Source organism: Gymnogyps californianus, chromosome 3 (genome assembly GCF_018139145.2).
Source record: "Gymnogyps californianus isolate 813 chromosome 3, ASM1813914v2, whole genome shotgun sequence".
NCBI lineage: Eukaryota > Metazoa > Chordata > Aves > Accipitriformes > Cathartidae > Gymnogyps > Gymnogyps californianus.
In genome coordinates, this window is record NC_059473.1 from 58,720,544 (window position 1) to 58,733,890 (window position 13,347).

The following is a 13,347-nucleotide window of genomic DNA, read 5'->3' on the forward strand; positions in this document are numbered from 1 at the left end:
AGAAGACCTTGCAGGATGCTGAATGTTGCCCAGGTCTACACAAATTACTGAAAATCTCAACCAGGTAGATTTAGAAATTGACACAAAATTGTTCTTCTGTAAATAGGGTCTGGGATCAAAAGTGATACAAATAGAAACCTAACACTTTGCTTAGAAAAAAGTCAATTTATAGTCAATGAAAAACTTACTTTATTGAAAGGGTTTAGCTGCAGAGGCAGAGCAGAACACCAAATTCCCTCAATCACTAACCATTGGAGAGCTTCCTGAAAGGCTGCTACAAACAAAACAGGTCTCGTCCCATTTCTTTGTTAATGTCTGCAAGAAACTAAGTCACAATTTGGAGAAGGGACTTCCAGAAACAATTGGTGTAAATGCACTTAATTTGAAATGCAGTTTCAACTATCAACTTGTACCTTTTTCAAAAGCATTTTTTTACCTTAAAATTTACATTGTTTTACTGCTCTGACAACTGGACCGTTTACTTGCAATGCATATTAACAATTCAGATAGCAAATATGTAATGTTCCCAGGCAGATTTTTAATGGAAAGTGAAATGTTCTGCTTGGCCAAGCTTTGGAGGAAGTGTATCAGTTTTGGCAGGCTGATGACATCAAAGTATTCTGAGTCAGTATACAAAGAAAGAATTGGGGGAAATAAAACTTATGAGCAACTTACTGTCACAGTGCTTTTCCTGTGTCTCTTTGGTTCAATAATTTGTCAAATTTAAGAATTACTTTCCTTTTTATCAACATGTGATTGTAAGGGTATGTGTGATAGTGACAGCATGTCTTGCTCAGCCACAGCTTTAGTGAAAATGTATGAATACAGTGGGAGCAAGTTGTCATCTGGCCAAAAAGTCTTAAACATTTATTCATTGATATATTTTAGACCATTTTGAACCCATTCTGTTTGAAGTGTTATTCCCTGGTAATTTCTCCTATTTACAAGTATAAATTGGATCATTGGCTATTTCATGTTGCCCACTGAAAGACGCTTAGTACCTTAAGTTTTATAAAGTTAACATCTTTAGCTGTAAAACAAATAACTTTTCTTCAATTTTATAGGGAAAAAATTTCCAACAAAAAGGTAGTGTTAAGTGCTTTGACTTCATTGCAGTCTCAGAGGCAGTTCACTTGAAGAATGAACACTGATTTCATCACCAGTGTTGGAGGTATAAGCTTGAATGAACCCTTAGAGTAAGAGCTGAGCCAAAACACTGGCCTATCCATGTGAAACAGTTTAACAATGCTTATTAGCAGGATGCATTTTGTCTCTTTATCTAAGTAATGTTAGCGAGGAAGAAATACTTCATGGCTTGGGAAATAATTTACCCTTAGTGTGCTGAAGCCATGAGAAAACTATGCAGCCTGTCCCAAGACATTGTCAATAAACTGTTAAGTTATGTCATGCCATCATTTCTTCTATGTACAATGCTTATTCTACCTACCTCTAAAACCATTTTAAAGGCAGAAAATGTGGCTCAGTGCTAAGTGTCTCCCTGTACTTGAAGACATTGACTTGCTTCCTCTTTTGCCCCAGGTTTGCTCTCTTATCTTGGGAAAGTCATTTAGGCTCTGTGGTTTGGTCTTCCTTTTTAACAGGTCCTAAGTCCCAAGAGGTGATAAAAGATGTTTGCACTTAAGGTTTAGAATCGCAACCGGTGGCACCTTTGTCATGCTGTGGCATGTGTAAACCTTGTCTTGGTCCTTTAGCTAGCACTGGAGTTATATACTTACCATAGCCTAAAGCAGGAGATCTGAATATGCTCTTCTCTACCTGCTCCCCCTTTAGAAGCTCTCCATCTTTGCACTAGCAAAGCAGCAAGAAAAATATGATTTTTTTTTTTTTGTCCATTTGCTTATAAATTGAAGCTCTCTTGGGAAAGCTTTTCTGTCAAAAGGGAAGAGAAATTGTAACCAATATATTGCTTCTAAGCCTGGTCTATGCATAAGAGTACCTTACATTAAACTCCGGTGTTATCAGCCCTTACTGAACAAGTAAAAGTGCTGTGCATCTCATCAGCAGGCTGGTAGTCTCCTCTTTCTGATGACAGAAATGTCTTGTTTCCCAATCAACAAGGTGGGAATACCACTAATGGAGGAAGGCCTTTCCTGCAGGTTGGCTTTCGCAGACATGGGAGCAGTTATTTGCATGGAGCAGCCGAAAAAAATTGAAGAAGAGATGAATAACGAGGCAGAGTGTGCAGGATACAGCCTATGTGGAATTTTCTGTGTATTTTATAATACTAATTGAATATTAATATCTGTTGTGTATTTCTCTGTGGTTGAGAAATGCTTGAAGACATGGCAGCATTACCTGTTACATGGATATCACTAGTACATATATTTATTAGTGTATAGCAACTCTAAGGATTGTTTCTTAAGATGTATTTTAATTGTCTTTTAGTCATGTTATCCAGTCAATAAGTAGCTTCCTCTTCCTACTTTTAAATTACTAGATCAAATGAAGGTAGTAGATTAAACATTGCCACTCTGATCCTAATGCAATATTTGTACACGTACTTCTGCAAATTTTAGTTCAGAGATTGTCAAAAGAAACTTTTCTAACATTTCTTCTGAATCTGCTTCTGAAATACATTAGTGTGAAAAAGAGGGGGCAGCAGATTAATTAGTGAGTAAGTGAACCAGTTAATTAATATTACAATTAAATCTGCCTGAGGTATGCTTATAGCATCCTTGGCACTTTTCAAGTAATGAAAAAGTGTTTGCTCTCTCCTTCTCAAAGCTCCACTGAAAATGTGGCTTGTCTGAAACAATGCTCATGTGAAGTTGGTCAGAATGAGGTAGACGAGTGAGTTACCATGGTGTCAGAATTATTTTGTGTCCTATGATAGGGCTATTCTTCTACTGTTCACAGGACTGAAATAGAATAGAAAATTTGTAATTATATACAATATGCTGCCAAGAGATCAACTTTGTTGCTTTTGGCAATCACTAATGATTTTTTATTTTGCAAGAGCAGCATAATGTTTTATTTCTGCCCCCATTTTTCATAAAAAGTTAATTTGCATACATTTCTGCAAGACTGAACCATGTTACTATGGGGAAAAAAGCTCTAAGAATCATCTGAAACAGAGAGAATTTACCATAAGTAAAAAACAGGAAAGAAAAGGTGAAATAAAATCATATATCACATTTCAGGCCCAAGCCTTCCTGCTGAAAAAAGGTTTTTCTTTCCTCTGATGGTAAATCAGGGTGCTGTTTTGTGTGTCCGGTTGTCACAATGTTGTCTGGGGGCTAAATCCACATACATGAGCTAGGATCAGTACCGAGCTCCGAACACATGCTCCCCACAGCTGGTGATGTCCCCAGCACGGTCCCCAAACTCCATGTCCAGCACAACCTGACCCTGGGGTTTACTGAGGCCGGATAAGCAACACAGCAGCGAATATTGAAAAGAGTGCTTAGATTCCTCTCTTCCAAAAATAGTCACTTCACGCTCTGGGCTGGGAGCAGCCACCCTCCTGGCCCTGGAGTTCAGCACCTTAATCAGACCCCGTTGTTGCCACACAAACCTTGGGAGGCAGCAGCAGCAGCAATCCCTCCCAACGCTGTACTGACGGGATTACAACAGTCATGAGCCTGATCACCGTACTCTGCATTTCCTACCAGGGTCAGAGCCATGTCTTTGTTTCTGGACATTCAGAAGGATACAACCTGCTCAAAGGGATTGCTATTTATTTATTTATTTATTTATGTGTAATCTAAAGATGAATGCAATGAGTTGGAGTAAAAATCACTGGAGAGAGGGAGGGAGGGAGAAAAATGGGCTTGGCAGCCTCAGGAAGGTTACAGTATTTCACATCTATCAGTGGCAGCGCATTTTAACAAGCAAATGAAGATACCCACTTCTGTCTGTTCATTTGAGAAATGGAGTAAAGGGAGAACAATTCCATTTTTCTTTTCTTTTTTTTTTTTTAAACAGAAGCAAATGCAGTATGCGTTTCTGGTGGTATCGGTCAGTGCCCAGCTAGAGATTTGTGAAGCACGTTGGTCAACCCACCAACCAGCACAGTCTGCTCCAGCACACGTGCTCCCACTGGTGTGATGTGGAAGAGGTCACAGGACTGCAGCACATCCCCTCAGGGTATGCTATAATGCTGACATAGCATAACTGCATCTACCCCCATCCAGGATTGCCTGGCACAGGAGCTTCAGGGCTGCAAAATCTGCTTAACCCTTGGGCCTGTACCAACAGCCAGGCAGTAACTTGGCCAGGGTTTTATGGCTGAAGAGTCCGAGCCCCTCTGCCCTCCAAACAGTAAAGACAACCTGCTCACAAAATGTGTTTCCAAATTTGCCCTTCTTTCTTATATTCCTCATGATGTTTATGTAAAAAAGATAAGCAGATGTATTAATGTGGGTCTTAAACTGTTGTAATACCATAATAATGATTATTTGCAATGCTTTTGTCAGAGATGATAGTTGTACTCCATATGAACGTCTAAAATATAGATACAAACAACTAGGTAGAACAAAACTGAATTTCACTCGTTTCACTAATCTCCCTTCCACTGCATCTAAAAGGCTGCCACAATTGTTGCTAGAACGATGCACAAGTCACAAGAGAACTAGAGGCAGCTACATAAGAAGAGATTAAAAAGACCAAAATTTAAAGGGAATTTGAAAAGCTATTAAAAAAAAAAATCCTTGAAATTTCTATACTTTGTGCTTTCATCATTTAGAGCAAAATTTTAATTGCCTACTTACAGTCTGAATGAGACTTCAGGACATTTCCCCACTGCTTAATCCTGTGATTCAGCTCATTTTCCCCTTGCTGATTCCTTTCTCTTTGCACTGGGGACTAGGGCTGTAAATCACCCTGACCAGCAGAACAAAGCAGCTTGTCTTTCGAATGGTGAACCAAGCAGTGGTGAGACGTCCATATTTTAGTAAGGCTTTCCCTGCAACACTCCCTCTTTATTGGGATCCCAGAACATGAGCCTGTAGAAAGGAGGAGCAAGGCCTGCAGAAATCATTTCTGTTCGAGCAAAGCCCCTTCACATGCCTTTCCTGGGCTCAGCAATGCGGAGAAGAGGGCAGAGCAGCCCCGCGAGCTCCCCTTGGGACTGTCAGTTCCCGAGGCCCCCTGTGCCACCTCGCCGGTGCCCAGGACCACCACCAGCCCAGGGCAGTCACAGTGGCCCCACTTCAGCTGATGTGGAGACTGAATGGGCTGTCTTCAGTTTTACGGCCGGTTCTGCCATCCACCTTTTGTTATCTGGAATGACCTCTATGGGTATCTGCTCTGCCTGCTCTCACCTGCCTCTTCTGCTTGCACTGAGGTCTTTGGGTCAGGGTGTGATCTGCAGATGTTTGCGCTACTCTCAGCATGGTGGGGATACTTGGGCTGCTATCACAAGATTTTTCTCACCCTAGCTTTCCCCTTTCTCTAGTAAGGAATTTGGAGATCTGCCTTCCAGTCAGGTTTTCCACAACCCTGGGTATAAACAAATACACTCATAAAACTGATTTTCAGATTTTTTTTTTTCCTAGATTGATATAGACTGAATGGACTTATCCTTCTTCCTTAGTCAACTGTCAGAGTAAGCAGGAACTGGTTGTTTGGAAACTGAATCCTTACAGTTTGTATTCAACCCATTATATTTCATGTATTCCCACTACTCGGCTATTGTTGTTCATATTTTAATGCTAATTTAAAAGGAAATGTGATGTTTATGACAAGTAAAGGTGTGAATGACTGAATCAATGCCATCATTGATTTCACTGAAAGCAGAATCAAATGCTCCGTCAAACTGAACACGTTGGAACCTAATCCTGCAGACTTTATTCAGATTAAATCCCTGTTGAAAACACTGGGGAATTTGGCATAAGCCTTTCATTATCAGAAACCTAGATTTCCACTGCAAAAACCATTGCAAGACTGCTACTGGCAATTAAATCTGCTCTTTGCCTGGGATAAGGTCTTAATATAAATTGTGCAAACTGAACCTGTTTTAAATATATGTTTAGAGGGATGAGGACAGGGAAAACAGGTTTGATGATGCATCTGAAGAACAGATAGGGTGTATCTGATACATTTTTGTGCTATGTCAACAAAATAGTATAACTAGAATTTGTGCAAAATATAATTCACAACTAAGGCAACTACTCATTTTGTGGGTCAGCGTAGCCATATTTGATTTTCACATCCACCAGTCCATGAGACATTAACAATCTATTTAATGCATCTGGTAAACTATAAACTGGATCTTTTACTCATACATGTTCCATAGGAGGGGTTTTGTATATTCAAGGTCTTTTTGTTAATTATTCATTTATGTTCTTGGAAGTATAATTACATTATAAAAATATAAATCTTATTTGTTTTAGGTAAGGAGGAAATGGCTAGTCAGTTGAAAATGGGTTTTACTTAAGCAACAGCTTTGAAAGAAATAATTCTTGATTAACACAAATGGTACAAAGCATCTGAATACCATTTCTCTATTGTAAATCACAAACTATTGCAACTACCTATACAGATTCTAACACACCCTTAGTGTACACACACTGATGAGAAGCATTTTTGCAATAAATACGCTTTGCATATGACATTTAAAGCAGTTGATTAAGGGAAAGAGATAATTAAAAGTTGATAGAAGTGTTGGATTTCCATTTATGCACTTTCTATGTTTTATAATTGCATTAGTGTTATACAAATGTATTCCACCATTCCTGCAAGTATTAGGACTGTCTTACCAGATTATTTGGAGTGAAAATTTTTTAAACTATCTTTTGAAGCATGTTTCTTAATATGAAAGCCTAAATATTTTCAGAGGTAGTTTTATTTGTTAGTGTAGTGCACTTGCCAGCATAGAGTTAGAACATGACTAAAGGGTATCTGTGAAAAAGACATGGTCAGGTGTGTCCTGGTGCAGTGAATGCTAATATGCCTTCAGTAGAAGCACATTATGCTTTTATTTCTGACTGTACACTGAATTATTTACACCTTCAAGGCAGCTGATTGAACTGCAGCATCAGTCAATTAGCAAATCAAAAATTTATATGATTCCAATTTAGCATGGAGTCCTTCTCTCTTTTTTTTTTCTTTTTAGATTTTCACCCTGACAGTGACAAATTACTCCTCTGCTGGCTGAGATTGGAAATTAAAAGCATTTAGAGTTGCTCATGCATTTATGCTAATGAGAACTTCTGATATGATTTGCATGCAAAAGAGGACAATCTGAAAGCTCATCAGTTTTTCATGCTTCCGCATTTTGATGTAGTAGGATTTTTTCTGTTTTCTGCAGAGCAGAAAAATTTTTCTTGGGGAAACAATACTCTATGTGAACAAAAAGAGTTTTTCTTTTAAGTCAGAAAGTTCCTGGGTTTTTTTTACCCTCCAGATTCTTGTCAAATCATTTGCTTTTCTGTTTCAGAACTGCAGCCCACATTCATTAGCATTTTAGATGTTTATCAAAGGAACGATCCAGTATCTGCCATGCAAGATTATAGCTCAAGCTTCATTTTAAATTCAGCAAGAAAAAAAGACCCGAGGACAGATGAGGAGAGGGACGTGCACTCTGACAATCTTCTTCACAGATACATCCGAATTAATCGTATTTAGAGCAAAATTTGATTAATCACCAGAGGTGGCAATTTTAAGTTTAGTGAAATAGTTAACTCTGACAAATTTTGGGGACCTCTTTGGCGCAGCCTTTCTGGAATGCAAATAAAGAAGCCAGGCAATACAAATGAGACAGCAGATAACTTTAAAATGAATTTTTTAAAGAGCTCCTGTTTAGTAAAGAGATTGCTGCCATTTTTAGCTGTTTAATTTTGCTCTCCAATTTGCTATAACAAAAGACAACATGGCAAAGAAGGGTCTGGAGGTAACAGAAAACATCAGTGTATTTATTTTGCTTTTGCAGTACATGATTTCGTATATTTCAGGTAGTATAATTAGTATAATTTGCTAAATAAAGAAAGAGAATGGTTTCCTGATTGTTTGCCTTGCTTGAGAAGGTTGATCAGGTTATATTTGTGTATGTTTGAGTTTTTGTGAATGTACAGAGTTTTTGTTTCAGAAATGATCTTTTTGACACCGGTAATTTGAAAGACCCTAACCATTGTCCTGCGTTTACAAAAATTTTTGGTGCTATAGTACTTGCTGTACATTAGCATAATCCAGTAATTCTTTCAGCCCCCAAAAGCTACTATTTAGAGTTTTAGTTGTAATTATTCCTTCTATCTTATCATTCAATTGATCAAGTTCCAATGTATTGTTTAGTAAAACAAAGGCAAAATATATGTGATATGTCTGTTTCACATTTGAGTTAAAATTAAGAAATGAAATTCAGATCACAACGTGTTCAAACCATCTTCCATAACACACATTACACTTTGGATCATTTTTTACCCCCAGGTACATGCAGCAGCACTGAAGACTTGCTGGGTTTCAGAGGTGTTACAGAAGAGAATTTCACCCATTGACTTCACTGGCGTTGCAGTGAGGTGCTTTACAACCAGTGCGCCGTATGCTCAAAGACAGCTAACAACAGGTGTATACTATGTTTTGATAACATCTCCTGTCTTAAGGCAGTATTCTACCTTCATGTACTTGGAAACAAAATATCCGCTTCTTCTACAACTGCAGCAGTTCCCCTTTTTCTTTTGCTGCATTGATCCCTGGTTCATGGAGTAGATATCTTACTTCATCCCTTGATGAGAAAGAGAGGGGTGTAGTACGGTAATCATGAAAGGGGAAGCGGAATGAAGAGTCAAGAAAGGAGACTAGGAGAGAAAGGGCCATGTGAAATCATAACTCAGCCTTGCCTGTCCTCTTTGGCACATTAGTAGTTATGGTACGGTGGAAAGAAAGGAGCTACCTAAAATCTCCCCAGTCCTTGATGCTGAGTTTGCCTGCAACCACCACCGTTAAATCAAACAAATGGCTTCTTGTCCTTGCTTCAGACCGGCATCTCAGTATTGCCATTCAGCCCTGCTTCTTTCGACAGCCAGCTAGATGGCTCTCTCATTTCACACCTCTAAAGGTACCAGGCCAAAATCTCTCACTGGAAGTTCTTCCTCCAAGTCAGGCTCTTTGCAGCTGCAGCTTCTGATTTTAACTCTCTGAGGTTTTGAACTTTTCAAACAGTTGATGTGCCTTACCACGGATAGAAGTCTGGCTTTTCTTCTCCCTCACCCATTTCTGAGCTATGCAAGTGACATGTCCTTGGCTGTTAAGATTAGGTCTCCATGACAGTGACTGTCTTTCCACTTTCTTTCCACATCCATAGGAAGCCCTCAGGCTCTGTGGATGTTTCTCTGTTACAGTAGGTGCACACAAACGGCTCAGAGGCAGTATCAGCAGGGAAGCAGAAAAATCTCGTCTTGCCAATATCTATTAAGACAGGGAACCTTGAAAACTCCATGAATATGATTTAAGGCTTACATGAAGTTCTTCCTTCACCAAAGTCTTCATGTAACACAGGTTAAAAGATAGTGCCAGAAGAATGAATTATTTTTTCCCTTTCCTTCCCTCACAAGTAAACTTCATTTGCCAGGGTTATGTTCCTTCTTACTGAATGACTCTTAGATTGCACAGACTGAACACTTTCATGTGTCTTGCTTTGTCTGAAAAGCCCTGCTAAGATAATCTACCAAAATACTAAATTAAGAACATGATTTTCCTAGCTTGACACCTCATGCAATGTGAGTTGTCTCCAGAGCCTGTTTCCTCATCTCTGCTGAAATTCATTTTGTCTGCACATAGAACCAAAGATCTCCTGAACCAAAAATCTACTTTTTATGTTCCAAAAAAGAATTTATAAGCCCAGCTTTTTCTTTTATCCTTGCAAAGATAGTCATATTGCCTATTCTGAATACACTTCTCTTCAGCAAGAGGATGTGCAAAGGCTTCCATTTGAAGACACACTCAGCTTATAATTGCCTTGGTTTTGAGCGAGGTGTTTTTGCTTCATCGTCCTCAATGATCATCGCCTGTTGTAAGGAAGAGTTTTTACCCTTCAGATTTTTTTCTCTAAATTGCTCCTCCTTGATTCAAATTGAATAGCTGAGATCCTTGAAACCAAAGATTACAACAAACAAAAATAATAATTTTGGAATAATTTAGAAGCCAGCTTAGTCTCACAACATAATGCAGTTGGTTTCTCATCAATGGTAAGAAAACATCAGTCTTTATCACTTACAGTTCACATATATTGAGTTCTATCTCTTTCACTCTATTGGCAAAACATCATTTTCACAGGCTCCTCACGACCTATTTTTGGGGGCAAGCCAGTACCTCTTCATCCTTCAACAGACACTTTTGTACATCACCTTTTGTCCTTCAGGGACATAGGCTATCAAAAAGTATTGGAAGAGAATTCAGAAGCCTCTGATCTGGAGGTGTCATTCATCTTGCATTATTTTGGAAATAATCTTCTATCTTCCTCCTGGTCACCTCTTTGTCAGTACAGATTCTGGCTTGCCAGGCTGATGAGTTCAGCTGGGACATCTTTTGAGCCCTGAAGTTGATTCTCTTCAGGATTCATGCGTTCATATGCTGGTGGACAGCCTTCCTTGAAGCTAGTTCAATGGTCTAACATATCTGTTCCCAAATGCAGCAAATGAGCAATAATTACCTTTGCGAACAGAGAGTGCCTCAACCATTAAAACTGCTGTCCGATGCTCTAATTGTAGCCATCATCCTATGTTCAGCAGGGAGCTGGGGATATTTGACTGTAAATTTACATGTCTGCTTGCAACATACTATCAGAAAATTGCTTTACAATCACTTATTCTTCCTGGAGATTTCCCAGCACTTGCTATTTCCCATCTATAGACCAGTTTAGGTCAGTTTTTGCTGAATTTTAGGTGTGCCAAAAATTCTGTTACAGATTTCTATCATCTGGTCTGCTTCTGTAGTGGACTTAAATGGCAAATTATTTGCTTTCTTCTGTTCTGGTAGGAACCATAATGTTGCGAATTCTTATTGTCTTCATAACACATGAAAGTAGAGTATGACAAAAGGAATTACTGGGAATAATTTTCCATTCTTCAGTTTACATCTTAACACCAATGTAGACAAAGTCATGAATAGTTATAGGAAGTACTTTAGAAGTGTTGCATTATATTGCCATGTTCTCTGTGTGAAACTCCCCTTGAAGTCAATAAGAGTTGTGTATGCTATTCAGTGGCATAATCAGGCAATAAATTACGAAAGCTCTGCAAACACAAAACATAACAAGCCACAAACAAACGACATTAACAAGTGACAAAAATACCCAGTGTTATGCTAGTAAAAGAGTTAAAGCTAATAATTTCGAATGTGATAAAATTCTTATGGCTAGTAGGATTTGGCAACCTCTAGCAAATGGGTTAGGAGGAGAAGCTTACCTTGTACACCTGCCCATTGCAGAGTTTCCAACCTCTTCCACTCAGTGAATCTCAGTTGCAACTGTGATGGAAAACTGGGCTGAATGAAGACTTGCATGCTCCAGCATTGCAGCGTTCTTCTGCTCCAGGACTCCTCATAGGTGGCTTTTTTGGGGCTCAAATTTAATTTTCAGAAGAGTTTAAAATAGATCTAACATAAGATAACATTTTAAGTCAGTGGTAACACTACATGTCTGAAATCTCCTCCCAGAAACTTTGCTTCAGGAAAAGCTGGCTACAAAAAGTGCCTTTGAAAGTATACTTTTTTCACAGTACATTTTAAATAAAATGTTGAAATAGAATTTTCCAAAATGACCACTTTAAGCCTGTAATGCAGAATGGAATTTACTGAAAAATTCAGAAGATCTTGACACTTACAAAAGGGACTGAGAAATGTGAGCCTTGTGTTGACTAAAAGTGACATTCTGAAATTGTTCTCTCAGATCTTAAAAGCCAATTAAGAATAAACAAAGGATCCCAGAGGTCTGAGATTGCTCTAGGCTTTAGAGCTGAGTCTAACTTACAAGAAACAAGATCTTTGTAGAATACAGCCCTGCTTCTCCTTGGAGTATTTGTAATGGCAAGATGAATGTGTACTGAGATGCTGCAGCTGTTATCAGAAGCCAGCAGTTTATCACAAAGCAAAGGAAAAACTGGCTGTCATTGCAACGGTCCTTCCACCTTCCCATTTTGGGGATGCACTCATGGTACTCTTTGGACAGTAAAGGTTTCTGACTCTCACTATGAAAGCGTTCTTTGCTGCTTGCAGAGTAATTCTGAAGCCCAGGCTATAAAAGGCGTCGTGGAGCTCCAGCCAGCCCTGCTTTTAGAACAGTGGGAGACTGGCCAAAAATCAATTGGGCTGATTCAACCTCTTCTGACGCTTGCTTTTTTTTTTTTTTCTTTTGGGCTAGAATTAGTTGAGGCTACTTTCAGGTTATTTTATTTGAAAGAAGACTCATGCCGACTTCCCGCTCACTCTTCCTTACTGTAAAAAAGAAATAACGTTGCAGACCAGGTTTCAGTTTTCCAATATCCTCCACTCCTTCCCCAACAACAGCAACTGAATTACCAGGGTGGTGCTATGTTCCCTTGTCAGAGTTAAAGAAGGCTGGCCAGTGGTTTCACCATTAGCTCCTGCCGCAGCTCAGTGAATTAGTTTGCTGTAGGTTTGGGTACCACTTGGAGAGGAAGAGCACTCAGCAGAAAGAGAGGAGGAAGGGCTCCACGAAAAGGGCAAATAAATCCTATCTGGGCTTGTTTTAAACTGTATCTGGTACCATAGATATCATTTAAGACTTTAGAGCTAAAAGCCAGATCTAGCCAGCATCCTGTCCTGTGCCGAGCGGGCTGTCACTCCAGACCAATGAATTGTGCCACCAAAGCACACGAGGCTCGACCTCCCTCCTCCCAGGCCTTCATGCTCCTCCTTCCTCAGGGGGAGCAAAAGAAAGGGTTGTTTTGGGAAGCAGGGAGCAGGGAAAAAACTAACAGGAGGCAGGGGAGAGCCCCTGCCATCTGGGGGTAAGGAGGTGCTCTCTCACTGGGAAGGTCCTTCTACGCATCTGAAATTCTCCTCTCCTCTCTTTGGCCTCACTGTCGCATGGTTGAGCTCTCTGTTTGCAGGAGCTGTCACTCCCATGATATTTTGGTTTCACTTAAAAAATGTGATTTTGCAGGCAGATGATAAGTATTTTTCATTTCTGGCAAAATCAAGGGCTTTTGTGGAAAGAAAGCACTGTAGTAAATACTGCTTTCTGATCATTTATCTTTTGTGTGCAGAAAAAAACATAGAAGTGTGTGTGTTCTTCATTGATATTCATTTGGTCTTTCATGAGTTACTTAATTTTCTTCAAAAAAATAAAAGGAAGATAGAGGGACAGGGGAGATGTATTGTATAATTCCCACAAAATATTTCATAGATGGATATTTTTTTCCACAATTCAGT